The sequence below is a fragment of the Miniopterus schreibersii genome (genome assembly GCF_964146895.1).
Source record: "Miniopterus schreibersii genome assembly, chromosome: 11".
Classification (NCBI taxonomy): Eukaryota; Metazoa; Chordata; class Mammalia; order Chiroptera; family Miniopteridae; genus Miniopterus; species Miniopterus schreibersii.
The window spans coordinates 49,654,520-49,668,875 of record NC_138111.1 but is presented as its reverse complement, the minus strand read 5'-3'; the positions used below and the strand labels follow the sequence as shown (position 1 = coordinate 49,668,875).

The window sequence follows — 14,356 nt, the reverse complement described above, 5'->3', positions numbered from 1 at the left end:
AAATGTTTTCTTTGTTGAAATTTTCGTTTTGTTTATGTACTGTTTTTCTTACTTTATTGTTTACCTATGTTTTCTTGTAGCTCTCTGAGCATCATTATAACAATTATGTGAATGCTTTGTTGGGTAACTGTTGGATCCCCAATTCTTTGGTTTCAGTCACTGGAAGTTTACTATATTTCTTTGGTAAAGTCAGATTTCTCTGATTCATCATGATCTTTGTAGCCTTGCGTAGGTATCTGCACATTTGAAGAAGCACTCACCTTCCAGATTTTATGGACCATCTTTGCTAAGAAGAAACTTTGACCATGGATAGGGGTATCCTTGAACATGCTGTGACCCCTGTTCTAGTGGTGCAGGGCTCTAAGTGCAAGTTGTGTCTGGTGACATTATGTACAGTGGTCTGTGAAGTCACTTCAGCTCAAGCCCCTGTGGCTCACAGCATCAACAACTGTGTGTTCCTTGGTGAGCACTATGGAGGATCCACAATGGCTGCAAGGGCTAATGTTCTTAAGGATACCTGCCAACTCAGCAGGCTCAGGACCAGGGCAGGCAATGGGGGTGGATAAATCTGGTGGCGTGGGGGACAAATACTTGGCTGTGAAGAATAGCTGAAGGTTCCCATATAATGGCGGGGACTAGGTCATGCAGCAAACACTGAGGCAAACTATGGGCTCCCTGGCAATTGCAGGGGCCTTGGCTATTGGCATGCTCCCCGGTGGCTGAAATGTTCCTCCTTCTGAACAGGCACAGTCAGTGGAGGCCAGTGATAGGCATCAGGTTGGCAATGTACAAGCGCACAGGTAGAGGGCCTTGTCTTAAGCTCTTCTCCAATGGTGAGAGTCATTAGCAGGCTTCTAGTCTGGTGTCTTGTACTCACATAATCACAGAAGCCTGGGCTGGTTGCTGGCATGAGCAAATGTAAATACTTGTGGTGCGAAATCCGCTGGGTTTGTCTGCAGAGCAGGTCGCTGTGATCCACCGTCGCTCCTGCTGTGTGGCTGCTATTGGTGGCCACTGCTTTTTTCTCTTGTTCCCATTCAGCTCTACAAGCCTCAGCGTTGATGGTCTGGGTGGGATGAAACTGAAGCAAGACTTTCATGTGGTGTCCCAAAAGCCTGGGGTCTTTCCCGGTGCAGTGAACTCTTCTAGCTGGCCCCTTTGAGAAACAGGCATTGCACTTCACCACATCAGTCATAACATGCGCTGTTTAAAGTTGCCCCTCAGAAAAATAATCTCTCCATGTCGTGAGCCTTGGCAATTGTGAACAGTGTTGACGCCGGGACTTAATTATGACCTGTTGTACCCCTAATTCCATTGCTGCCCCTCACTGCCTTCTAAGTGGTGTGCCATAATGTATCTGATGGGAGACCAGTCACGCAAGGGATCAACATTTACTCCCTGGAGTCCTGCTCCTTGTTATTGGTTAATATGAGCTATGTTAATTTCAAGTCAGTATCTTTGCATTTTGTATTTCATTCATATCATTCAAAGTGATATGAAATACAAAAAATGCAGATGACACTGGCCAAAGAGATCGATTTCACATAAGCAGACTTGGGTAACTGCAAATTAGTGTCAGTGGGGAGAGACTCAGTGGGCCTGTCCACAGCATCTGTTCACCAGAGCACTGGAAGAGCTCCACGGTAAAAGGCTGAAGGAGCAGAAAGATCTGGTGCCTGTGGCTATAAGTATGCAGTCTTTCTGTGATGGAAATTACGTGCTACAAATTAGAAACTGAGGAAAATATTTAGTTGTTGTTAAGATTAATGTTTGGTCTTGGCTCTGATTTTTACTAAGTGTTTTAGTGAGTTTCCCAAATGCTTTCTTGATAATAGCCTCTTACGCTTTGGTTACTCTATATTGTCTCAGGGGCAGGGAATGGAAAATAGTGAAGGACAAAAGAGAAAACGAGTCACCAAGGAAGCTGACACCTCATTAACTTTAAAAAATTCAGTCGGCTTTTCCATGAATACCATTAAAGCCCTGAAAAGACTAAAAGGCTCTATCAAATTCCAGGCAGTAAGAGCAAATGAAATTGTCCAACTAGTTAAAAGACGCATGCCCTTATCAGAGCTGAATCAAGATTAATTTCATAACCTAGTAAGGAACTGTGGGATACGTGCTATTTTTAAAAGGAATTGTTTTTTTTAAAATGTTTAAGTGTTTTGACCTCCTTAATGCGTGAAAAAGTTCCAATCAAAACTGTTTCTATACATAAAACTGATCTAATAAGAGCAGCACCTTCATCAGCTATTAACCCAGCCAGCCTCTCTTAGGTACCTGTGTGCAGAGCAGTAAAACAAGTAAACTAGGAAACACACACATATGTAGAAACATACAAAGAAGAGAAATGGTCCCTATTACAAGACAATTTTGATAAAAATAAATTGTATGTAATTCAAAAACCAGAAAATAAAAAGAAAACAATTAGCCTAGTGGTACGAGGCCTAGTCTTGGACTTAACAAAACAGCATTCAGTAAATCTTCTACTTACCTTGGTGAGTGACCTTGGTCAAGTCAAGCATCTTTCAGTTCATATTTCAGTTCTTTACAATAAGAACAAGTATTAACATCGACCTGATAGATTGATGTAGGGATTTAATGAAGCACTGAATAGGATTGTGCTTTCACAATTGTAAATTAACAATAAAGTGAAAAGTTCTCTCAGGAAGTGATTTTACTCCGGGGTGTATATTGCTGCTCCGCTCACATATAGTTCCAGGAGATAACAGGGAGGGACCGTTTCACTTCCTCTCCTACATCTTCATTTACAGATAAGTAAATGGGGGCTCACCAAAGTTCAGATAAATTTTATCTTATGTTTCAGAAGCTTGTTTTTAAAAAATAAGTATAAACATGTAGCTGTTATTATTTCTCACTTAAGTTTTTGCAAATCAACACTTTATTCTTTCTGACATTAGGAATAGAGATGAAAATTTCATGGCCCTAGCCCTCAAGTACTAGAGGGAGGACAGCTATTAGTATCCCCCCCACCCCCAGGAAAAAGTGTTTAAAATTGGTATGTGTTAATGGTTGTGGTGGTAGAAATAGAAGATGAAAAGTTACTTAATTTACAAATATATGCCACTGTATGTCTAAACACACTTTAATTTTACATCACATTCCTATACTTTGTTACGTAAACATGTGTCCCTTTACATATGTTAGAAATTCTTCTTGCCGCCACTGAAATCAGCCTTCTATTTTGTCATTAATTGCCTATTCATGGCCAAAGAAATCATTTAAAGCAAACAGCATTATGAAAAAATAATGTTCATAATTTTATTCTAATTTTCTGATCTTATTTGCTTAAAAGGTTACTCCTGTCCAGTATTATTAATAACCAGCCCTAGATGAGATTGCTTGTAAACTCTATTTGAAATCTTGCAAAGTCTATTTGAAAAGGTTTTCATATCTAGATAATCACTTAAGTTTTGCCTTAGCCAAAGATTATATGTACTAATAATTCTATCCAAAATGTCAGGGATTCTTTAAAGACTCTACATGGGTTCCTTTTTTCTTCTTGTACAAAAATATTTTGGTGTGCAAATAAGTTCTTAGTCAATTTTAGTAGATTGTATATTTCAAGTAATACTAGACTCTTAGTACCCTTTATATTTCCGTAGTATCAATTTTAATGCCTTCTGTTTCATTCATAATTTTACTTATTCGAATCCTCTCACTTTTTTATTGGTAAGTCTAGCAAAGATTTGTCTTTTTATTTTTTTACGGAAAACAAGGTCCTTGTTTTATTGATCTTTTCTGTTGCCTTTTTAGTTTTCATTTTATTTATTTCTGCTACTAGCCTTTCTTCTACTAACTTTGAGCTTATGCTTGTTTCTTCTAGTTCCCTAAGGTATAAAGTTAGGTTGTTGTTTGAAATAGGACAGCATTTCTGGGTAGAGTTCTTGGTTGGCAAATTTTTTTCATTACTTCTTTGGTGGTACTTTTGGGGCTTTCTGTAGCTAGATGAATGTTTCTTTCTACAGGTTAAATGAGTTTTCAGACATTATTTTCTTAAAAAGTTTTCTGTCCCCTTCTCTCTTCTCCTTCTGGGTCTCCTTTATTATATATATATGGTCATTTGATGGTGTCTCCTAAGTCCCTTAAGCTATCTTCACTCATTTTCATTCTGTTCCTTTAATTGAATGAATTCCACTGTCCTCTGATAGTTTATTGACCCTTTCTGCCATTTGATCTTGTCTGCTCTTAAACCCCAGGAATTTATTTTTCAGTTAAGTCGTACTCTTCAGCTCCATGATTCCTGTTTGGTACTTTTGTATTCTCTCTCTCTCCCCTGGTATTCTCATTTTGTTCACACATTGCTCTCCTGACCTCCGTGAGCATCGTTTAGGACCATTAATTTGAACTCTTGTCAGGTATATCGCTATTTTCTGTTTCATTAAGATGTTTTTCTGGAGTTTTCCCTTGTTCTTTTATTTGGACTATATGCCTTTGCTTCTTCATTTTTCTTAACTACATGCTTTGGTTTCTGCATCACATAAAACATCTACCACTACAAGTCTTCATAGAATGGTCTTGTGTTAGAAATGAACCTCATCAATCAGCCTGGTTCAAGCTGCTGGTTGCCTCTCAAACCTTTGAATAATCCAAGCCATCATCTTTGTTTTTAGTGGCTCCCAGGAGTTGAGGGTGTGCCCAGACTCATCAGTGTCCCAAACAGGAGAATTGGTCAGCACGTGATGCAGGCAGATCAGCTGCTGGGAAAATATGCAGCTGAGCCCTTCTTGGAAGAAACCGAGAGGTGGGCCCTTCTGCCCGCTCCCTCTGTTCTGGGCTCAGGTGCACAGTATGGGAGTGATGCTATTATGATGCCTTCGTGGTCTGCTATGGTTCTGTGGAACTTTGACAGCCAAAGAGATTTGCATTCACGAGCTAGTGATTGTGGAGCTGTCCCTTCCTCAGGCGGCTGCCACAGTAGCTTCGGTGCTAGACACATGCCCAAGCTCCTCAAGAGAGGTACTGGCAACCTCGTTTTACTGTGGGAGCTAGCTAGAGGGAGATGTGTCCTCCAGCTTCCCAGGGAGGGTCACAGCCAGCCAGTTGTACATGTGTGCTAAGTAAAAGCTGCTGGCTGAGGGACAGGCTTCTAAAAGTATGAGAAAACACACCTTTCGGGGAGATGGAAGTACTTGCCTATTCCTTCTACACTAATGGGGTTGGGGGTAGTCAATTAAAAGCTACTTCTTTGCTTGCTACAGTTATATATATTACAGGATACAAAATCAACATACAAAAATCAGTTGTTTTTCTATACACTAATAACAGACTCTCTGAAAGAGGCATTAAGAAAACATACCCATTGACAATAGCATCAGAAGAATAAAATATCTATAAAAAGGTGAGTGATGTGTGCACTGAAAGACACTGATGAAAGAAAGCAAAAAATTTCAATGGCATTTTTCAAAGAAATAGAACAAAAAAATCTAACTTCTTTTTAGAATCACAAAAGACCCCAAATAGCCAAAGCAAACCTCAGGGAAAAGATCAAACCCGGAGATATCACAATACTTGGTACCAAATTATACTACAAAACTGTAGTGATAAAAACAGTATGGTGCTGACACATCAAACAACACAACAGAATAAAGAGTCCAGAATTAAAAGGGAGCCAAGAACACCCAGTGGTGACAGGATAGTCTCTTCAGCCAGCAGTGCTGGGAAAGCTGGATATACACAGTCAGGAAAACAAAACTGGACTCCTGTCTTACACCACTCACAGAAGTTAACTCAAAATGGAGTAAATACGTGAACCTAAGACCTGAAACTAAAACTACAAGAAGAAAACATAGGTGGTAAGCTCCTTGACACTGGTCTTAGTGGCGGGTTTTTTTATTTGGCAGCAAAAGCAAAAAGTAACAAATGAGGCTTCCTCAACCCCAAACCTTCTGTATAGTAAAGCAAACTATGGAATGGAAAAGATCTGTAATTCATATGTCTATTATGGAGTAAATATCCAAAATATATCAACAAAACAATCTCCTTAAATAATGGACATATTGTGCTGCCCTTTAAAAATAAGCGACATAGTGGAATTTAAGAATCATAGCAATCACAAAGAGCACAGACACAGCTATATGTTTGTCACAGGTAGAAATAGGGCTTGAAACGAGGGAAAATTTTTCTGAGCTGGAGAGCTGTCCCTCAGCCCTACTCTACAGCTTGTAGACTGGTGATTATTGAAGGACCTCCAGAGATTTATGGAGTCAGAGTTGTCATGCAGTCCGGCTGGGTCTACATTCTGTAAACGATTTGAATCTGTGTCTGTGCTCTTAATGTTCGGTTCATATCTAGCTGAATGAACAAGAATATGGGGAAAAAGTAATTTTGATAAAACAGTTCCATTTGCTACTTCAACTAATGTAATGACACTTATTTCATTTAATTCAATCATTCAACAAACGTAAATTCCATTATTTTTTCCAGTTACTGAGTTAGGAATATCATTTGAGGTTTTTCCTGGAAATGAGGTAATTAACTGGACTACCTCTCACATACATAAGCATGCCATTTATATTATTTATAAATCCAGAAGGGTAATTGATGGACTCTATTACAGCAAAAATCATCAAGACTTATTCATATATGAAAGAAAAGGTACCTCCTTTGAAGCCACAGGACCAGGTTCAGGTTCTGAGTATGGTATGTGTGCAGTGGCCACATGTCAACCTCTGTCTCATTGGTTTCTTTATTGTTGAGATGTTGAAAATAATGCCTCCCTTGAAGCACCAAAGTGATGTTTTGGGAGCTAAATACAATATACACCAGGTGTAGTATGCTCCAACCAACTGAGCCACCTGGCCAGGGTGAAAACAAATCTTGATTAGAATAAATCTTCTCAAAATAGTTGTGAAACATTTTTATAGATGTATTTTACCATAAACATGGATTGCCTTCCTTTAGTGTGTTTTTTTTTTTTAAATTCCATTCAAATGATATTTTGACAAAATGATGGGAAAGCCTTGTCTTTCTTACGCATAATAGCTATCCATCTGAAAAAGTTATTTTTTAAATCACTGTCTAATCCTGAATCACACAATAGTGGGTTACAAGTCATAAACATCTCATGTGGAGCAAGTTATTTTCTAGGTATTGGAATTTCCTTTCAAAGTACAATTTTTATGACAAATTCAAAATCCAATCTACTGGAAAAATAGCCACTGCCAACAAATAAAATAAGACATTTCTGTAAAACCATATTTTAGTTTTACACTAAATTTGAAGTTACATAACCTCCTGGTAACATTTCCTCAACACTAGCTGTCCACAATACGTATGTGAAAATATATCAGGTTTTCCAATCAGGCAATTCTATGTGTGTGTATAACCAGAAAAGTTGTACCATAGGATCATGACTGTATTCACTAGTTTTAAGGACTAATAGAGACAATATTGCAACTAAATTTAATTAACATTTTTACAGAATCACTGAAACATGAAATAATGGCAATAAAGATTTCAATAAATTAACAGAAAGCAGCACTCATAACACTTATTTCCCTAACCCAATTATATAGTTGGTAGGCACTGATAGTAAACAACAAGGATAATGCTATTAGTTTTCTTGTGCTTTGAATTATCAATACCACATTTACATACTCTTAAACCCATTTAAACAAGTTTGGCATCATACCAAGTAAACCCTTTTATCTTGTAAGTTTTCCAACAATGGTGTTTATAGAAAGTTTGCAATGCTTGTCTATAGTGATTTCAATATATCAAATATACCTAATTATTAAAGGTATTAAGTGTTTTGTAATAAATTAATTTTCCCTTTTATAATTTTTTCTGCTATGTGTTCAAGTTCAAATGTACACTTTGCATTGTGGAATTTATCTTTTCAGGTAATATTTTTTAGTGATGCAACTGCAGATAGGTAGTATATTACATGTGTATATATATAATATGTATATATAATATATATAAACATTAATGTATATGCACGCACACATATATGTGTATATGTAAGTACAAAACTGTTACTGCAACCAAAGTTAAAAACAACCCTGAAATGTGTGAACTGGGAATACCTTGCAAGCTGTGAGAGGGTGTTAATTTTTCTCTAATGCCTCACCTCCAAGTTTAAAGGATTTAGGCAAAAAATGTAGCTTTTGCAATATATTTCTCAAATAAATTCCTTCCCTTGGAAGACTGATGCAGGGAAAAATGAAACCTGAGGACGAACAGGTAGGAATGACTTATGAAATCATGACATTCGGGGAGTTAGGAGAGCGCGTGCACCTCCATTTAACCTCCTCCCGGGCTCTGATGTGTCTTAAAAAATTTGCCAAGGCAGTTCCATTTAACCAGCTGATTTTAAATTGTTCCTGGAGGCTGATTTTGTAAAACTTCTTTGATATTTTATAGTAGCACCGTTTTATGAGCACCATAAATGCCACAAACCCCAGAAATGGCATAGCATTTCCACAGGAACATCTTTTCTAAGAATCAGGGTGAAGTTAAGCTTGTGACTTCTGAAATCTATTAGCAGTTTAACTCGGTTTAAATTTCACCAGACTAGCTAACGTGACCATTAGTTTAATGTAATATCACCCATAGTATTTTGTTATAGATCTTCATTACTTAAATGTTTTTTTAAGTAATAAAAAAACATTTAAGTAATGTCATAAATTATTTGCTCTGACACTTTCAGGTGTCTCTCTACAAAATTCATAACTTAGTAACTTCGCTGTGCTTATAGATGTACTACTCTTAGGAAGGGACTAATTACACAGGCACTGGGGATTGACACTCTAGGGAAAGAGCATGTATTATTTTTGTATTGGGACACTAAGGAATTAATAAATCTAAAATCTTACCGTTGTAACTGCACGATGACCAGCAGATAACTTTGGCAGAGCTGAGTGAACCCAAGTGCCTGCATCTGATGTACTATATTCAATGTTTTGTACCTAAAAAAACAACATGGCATTAAAGGCATCATTTTCATTTTGATTCTTGAAAAAATAACAGGGATGCTGCTGCTGTTTGTCCAGGTTTTTAAATTTTTCCTTTAGAATCAAGTTCCTTTTTCTACATACTATATATTTTTAAAGGAATTGTAGTAAAGCATGTGAGATCCATAATGGCTGCAATTTCCTTTATTATAAGCGAAGTCACTCCTGCTGTGATGTAAAGGACTCCAGCACCTTTGCTTTCCACGAGAGCGCAATAATTGCTTACTCGAAGCCTCAGCATTGCCACTCAGGGCAGGGCGACAGTCTCTAGATAGACCTGCGATGCTTTCGCCAAGTTGAGCTTTTGAAAAGATGATATGCATTTCACAGAGGCGTTGTTGTTGCAGTTTGCATTGAGAAGCAAAAAGCTCACACAAAAGGCTGAAAAGGGACTCATTTTACCCCGAAGCAGAAAGCTATTGTTACCTCTACACAGGATTCCAATTAAAGCATATCCAAGAGAAAACAGCACTCCTGGAGATAGCAATGAACATTTCAGATTAGCTTTTAAGAGCTGCATTTTCAAAGTGTAAAAATAATGAACCTGGGCCACATCTGATAAACTCCCTAAGGGAAATGGAGCTTTGAGAATTGGGTGTCCTTAAGCTGATAACACTAAATTATTTTGCCCTTAAGTACATGGGAGCAGTGTGAAGCTTTGCATTTTACACGACTGACAAAGAAGTACAAGGAGTGAAGCGTGAGCCGGTGGACACGGCCTAGACTTTCTCAGCCTGCCTAGGGACATATGACAAGCGGCATTCCTCGGCCGATGTCAGGCACATAAACTAAGGCGCAGTAAAGAGTAGTTATGGGTGGGCAATAATAGCAACCGTGATTTCCAACTATGACTGTAGCAATGTTTATCCAGAGGCAGGCCTTTCTTTCTTAAGAACAAGCCATCTCATTTAACCCTCTCAGTAACCCAGCAAGGAAAGGTAATTACCCACATGTTACAAACAAAATCAATAGGTTCAGTTGTTCACATTGACGTAACCAGTAGGTGACTGGAGCTTTAATTAGACCTTAGCCAGCCTTAGCATAATTTCTTTTTAACCTAATTACATCAGGGTGATATTTTAAAAAGAATAGCATTTCTATCAAAGCACAAGCTATATTTTCCTAATTAAGTTCATGATCACAATAATTATCATTCCTACTTAGAAATGATACAATAGAGATTTAAAAAGGCTGACCTGGTTTCCAAAGCCACAAAACTGGCAATAGCCGAGACACGATTTATATTCAGGCTTTCCAGTTCCAAACATAACGTTGTTTCAGACATCCCACCACAGGGAATCCTTCAGAACAGTGGTTCTAAACTTTTCTTTGATACGACTATTCTTCCTTCAAAGATCTGGAGCTCACCATGACAGAAAAAAAAGATAAAAGATTATACTTGCTGACATTTTAATAACATTTTTAATATTTATGATAGGATTTTATGTTATAATCACAATGTTGATAATGCAGTGATTGTTAAAGTATATGCATATATACAATTCAGTACTGGTATAACTATGTAGTAATACTGTGGAATATGCATTTTACTACTACGTTAAGTATAAATAGCAAAAAAAAAATATACTGGGAATTATACTTCTATCTATGATAGTAATACACATAGTTCCCAACAATTGTTTGTTACTATAGCTTACACATTACAGCACACACTTTCTGGCCTTATACATATCTAGCATGCTGTTATAGGATCAAATATCCGCATTTTCATAAGAGGAAGCTGCTAATAAAAAATTATCTGTTACTAAACATAAGGCAAGTCAGTAACATAACCAATTTGAACTGTCAAGGCCAAAATAGAAATGATCAACATATAGATAATGATACTTGACAAGGGTAATACCTAAAACAAAGGAAGTAAATTTCAAAGGAAAAGTGGATAGCTATATTTCCAGAGTAGCAGGTTTAGCTTTGCTGCAGAGACAAGCAGAGTAAGTGGTAGAGAATTATGTAGCGTGACAATCCATTCATAAAATTTATCGATTTATTGATTTACAACTCAGTGTATGCTTCCTACAGAATGTGACCCTTAGCATCAGGCTCTGGAACCCAGCTCACCTGAACCTCTGTTCAGTCTCAGCCAGCCATCTCCTTTCACCCAGGGTCGTATTTCCTAGCTACCTGCTAAAAGGAGTTTAATTTTCTTGATGTGGTAATTCCTACATGATACTTGCATGTGTCCTGACTGGGGATCGAACCTGCTCTAACCAACTGAGCTATCCAGCTGGGGTTTTTATCTGCTAATTTTAAAGAAAATATTTCATTACATATTTTGGACTACAGAAATATTTTCCCAGTATAGTATTCCTCTTATGATGCTAAGGCTCTGAATGGTAAATCTGATTAATAGAAATTTACTTTGCAGCTCACTTGACTATAAACTCACAAATTTCTTTTAAATAGTGACATTTAAATTTTCCAAATTATCACACAGATGTCATTGTTCATAAACATTTTCTAATTTCCAATTATGTCATTATCAAGCCTTTAAAACTACCCTCTGTCATCTATCCTGCATTTATTTTTTTAAAAGGTTTCTGATATTCGGTTAAATCAGAAAGCAATCAAGTCACATTAGATATTTTGAAGTAATGAAATGGAATTTCATACTTAATATTTTTAAAGGTATTGGGCTCATTTTGCTGAGTACTATGAGCTTTATTATATGGTCTTTTACATTTTGAACTAAATTTTGAGTTTTCAGATTCTTCATGTTCTGTCTTAAATCTATGTTTTGCAGTTATTTCGACTACTATAGTTCACTATTATGAGTTCTAATCAAAGTCCTTACCATTCTTCATGCATTAAGGATGGCCAGTTACTATCAGCTACCGTTAATTGGTCATGGATGCCAGAGTGCTATGATGAGAGTGGCTGATACTATGTAAGAGCCCGGGATAGGAAAGGTGTAGCATTCATTACTCATATTCCTGCAAATGAATACTTGAAATTTTGGGGTCTGAGAACTTTATCCCCACACCACTTTTGTTGGGTGTTGAAAAGTTAAGCATCCAACAGAGACCAATTCAAATTAATGCCCATCATGAGACATATTCTGATCATCTAGAATTCCTAGAGCATGTGCTAATTTGATTTTTTCTATGATTTGTTAGTGTTTTCTAATTTTTTAAAACCAACAATAAAGATGCTTTCAGCCTATTCAAGGAACTGAAGTAGGCCAGTATTGTTGATTAACAGAAGGCAAAGGGTGAAATGTCTATGATGTGACTGGGGGGGGGGGGCAGGGCGGGGGGTGGTATTTAAAGTAAAAGCAGCAATTTTCAACCTTTTTCATCTCCTGGAACACATGAACTAATTACTAAAATTCTGTGGCACACCAGAAAAATGGTATAATTTTGACTCATTCATACCGGAGTGCTATTGCTGTGTTGGCTGTTGTCATTTTGTTTTGTTTGACAATCTAAGGAAAAAGGGTCCATTCTCCTGACTAAATATTCAGGTATTTCACATTTTAAAAATTCTCACAGCACACCAGTTGAAAATTGCTGTACTAGAGGCTAATACAAATCTGCAAGTAGATTTGGCATAATCTGTAGTTTCAAAAGGTAATTAATTCTAGCTGCTTTGAACAAAATGGAATATATTGCCTCAAGAGTCTATAAGCAGAGTTTAGGTTTTCTAATTAAAAAATATTTTTCTGGTTCTAGACATTTAAGAGAACTCCTCCAATCCGCTAAGCAATCCACTAAGCTATTGAAACAGACTTCTGTGGCCACATACAAAAATGCTGCATCAAAGGACGAGTGGATAAAGAAGGTGTGATACATATATGCAATGGAATATTACTCAACAGTAAAAAAGAAATAAATCTTACCATTTGTGACAACATGGATGGATCTAGAGGGTATTATGCTAAGTGAAACAAGCCAGAGAAAGACAAATACCTTATGATATTATATGTGGAATCTAAAAAACAGAATGAACCGATGGCTGCCAGGGGGATGGGGTGTTAGGGGGCTGTGTGGAAAAGGTGAAGGGATTAAGAAGTACAAAGTGGCAGTTGCAAAATAGTCATGGGGATATAAAGACTGGCTTAGGGAATATAGTCATTAATATTGTAATAACTATGTATGGTGTCAGGTGGGTACAAGACTTTTCAGGGAGTCACATGTGTAAATGACCACTATGCTGTATACCTGAAACTAATATAATACTGAGTGTTAAATATAATTAAACATATATTTAAACTTTAGAAAACATTTTATTTTTAAATTATGTATATATGTATATATATACTTACCACACTGTCGCATGCAGTCCACAATATCTTATACATACTACTTTGCTCTGCATTGACTTTTAAATAGCCAAGTCATACTTTTGGCTCACAGTACTTTTTTGGTAAGGGAACTTTCCAAGGTTTTTCATTTCTATCATAGTTAAACCCTTTTTTCTTCCATTATATATTAAACCAATGTTTTAAACTTAAAAAAAAAAATTATCACAAGATCCACCAATTTCAATCTTAGATATATACCTAATATACCTAAAATAATTGGAAAAAATATTCAAACGAAACCTTGTACATAAATGTTTTTAACAGCGCTATGCAAAATAAGGAAAATACCCATATGTCTATGAACTGATGTTTGAAAAATCACTGTGTACTTTTATAATGAGATCTTTTTCCAGACATTAAAAAACTCAAGACGTGTACAAGCTACAATGGGAATAACCTTGACAACTTTATGCTAAGTGAAAGAAGCCAGATTTTAAAATCACCTATGATTTTATGATTCCCTTTATATGAAAAATCCAAAATAGGTAAATCCTTAGTGACTGAAAGAAGATTAGTGGTTAGTAGAGCTTTGTTTTGGGGTGCTGCAGTGTTTGGGGACTAGATAGAGGTGATTGTTGCACAACATTGTGAATGAGCTAAATGCCATAAAATTGTACATTTCAAAATGGTTGATTTTTTTGTTATGTGAATTTTACCCCAATAAAAAAAAGTCTTCTACTATTTCTAATACTTCTCTGAGCTTATTTATTGAATACCTACTAAATGTTTTATTTATATTATGTTACACAATTCTTAAAAGAGATAGGTATATATTGTATTTCCTGTATCTTATATGAACAAGCTGAGGTAAAAAGGGGTGAAGTAAATTCTCCCATGTTACATAGCTACTAATTGTCTGACCCCTAATGCAAGCTCAGTTTGACCCCATGGCCAATACTGTGTCCATAGTGGCCTCCTCTGCCTCTTACCGCTGTGCTTCATATATAGCCTTCTCTGTTCTCTAAGATACAACAGTAGTGCTGTATTAGATGGCTACATTCAACAGAATTCTGTAAGTCGAGCCTTCTAGTTTTCAAATGCTCCTGGTGCTGTGAGA

General features: G+C 36.7%; 1 long non-coding RNA gene across 3 annotated transcripts in view; it reads left to right on the top strand.

Moving 5' to 3' along the window:
* LOC308563933 overlaps window positions 1–13,241 on the top strand; it is a 334,396-nt gene extending 321,155 nt beyond the window's left edge. For all 3 annotated transcript variants that reach the window (XR_013999871.1, XR_013999872.1, XR_013999873.1), the window contains one exon: window positions 12,668–13,241. This is a non-coding gene — a long non-coding RNA (uncharacterized lncRNA). The remainder of the gene's footprint in view (window positions 1–12,667) is intronic.
* Window positions 13,242–14,356: the final 1,115 nt, after the last annotated feature.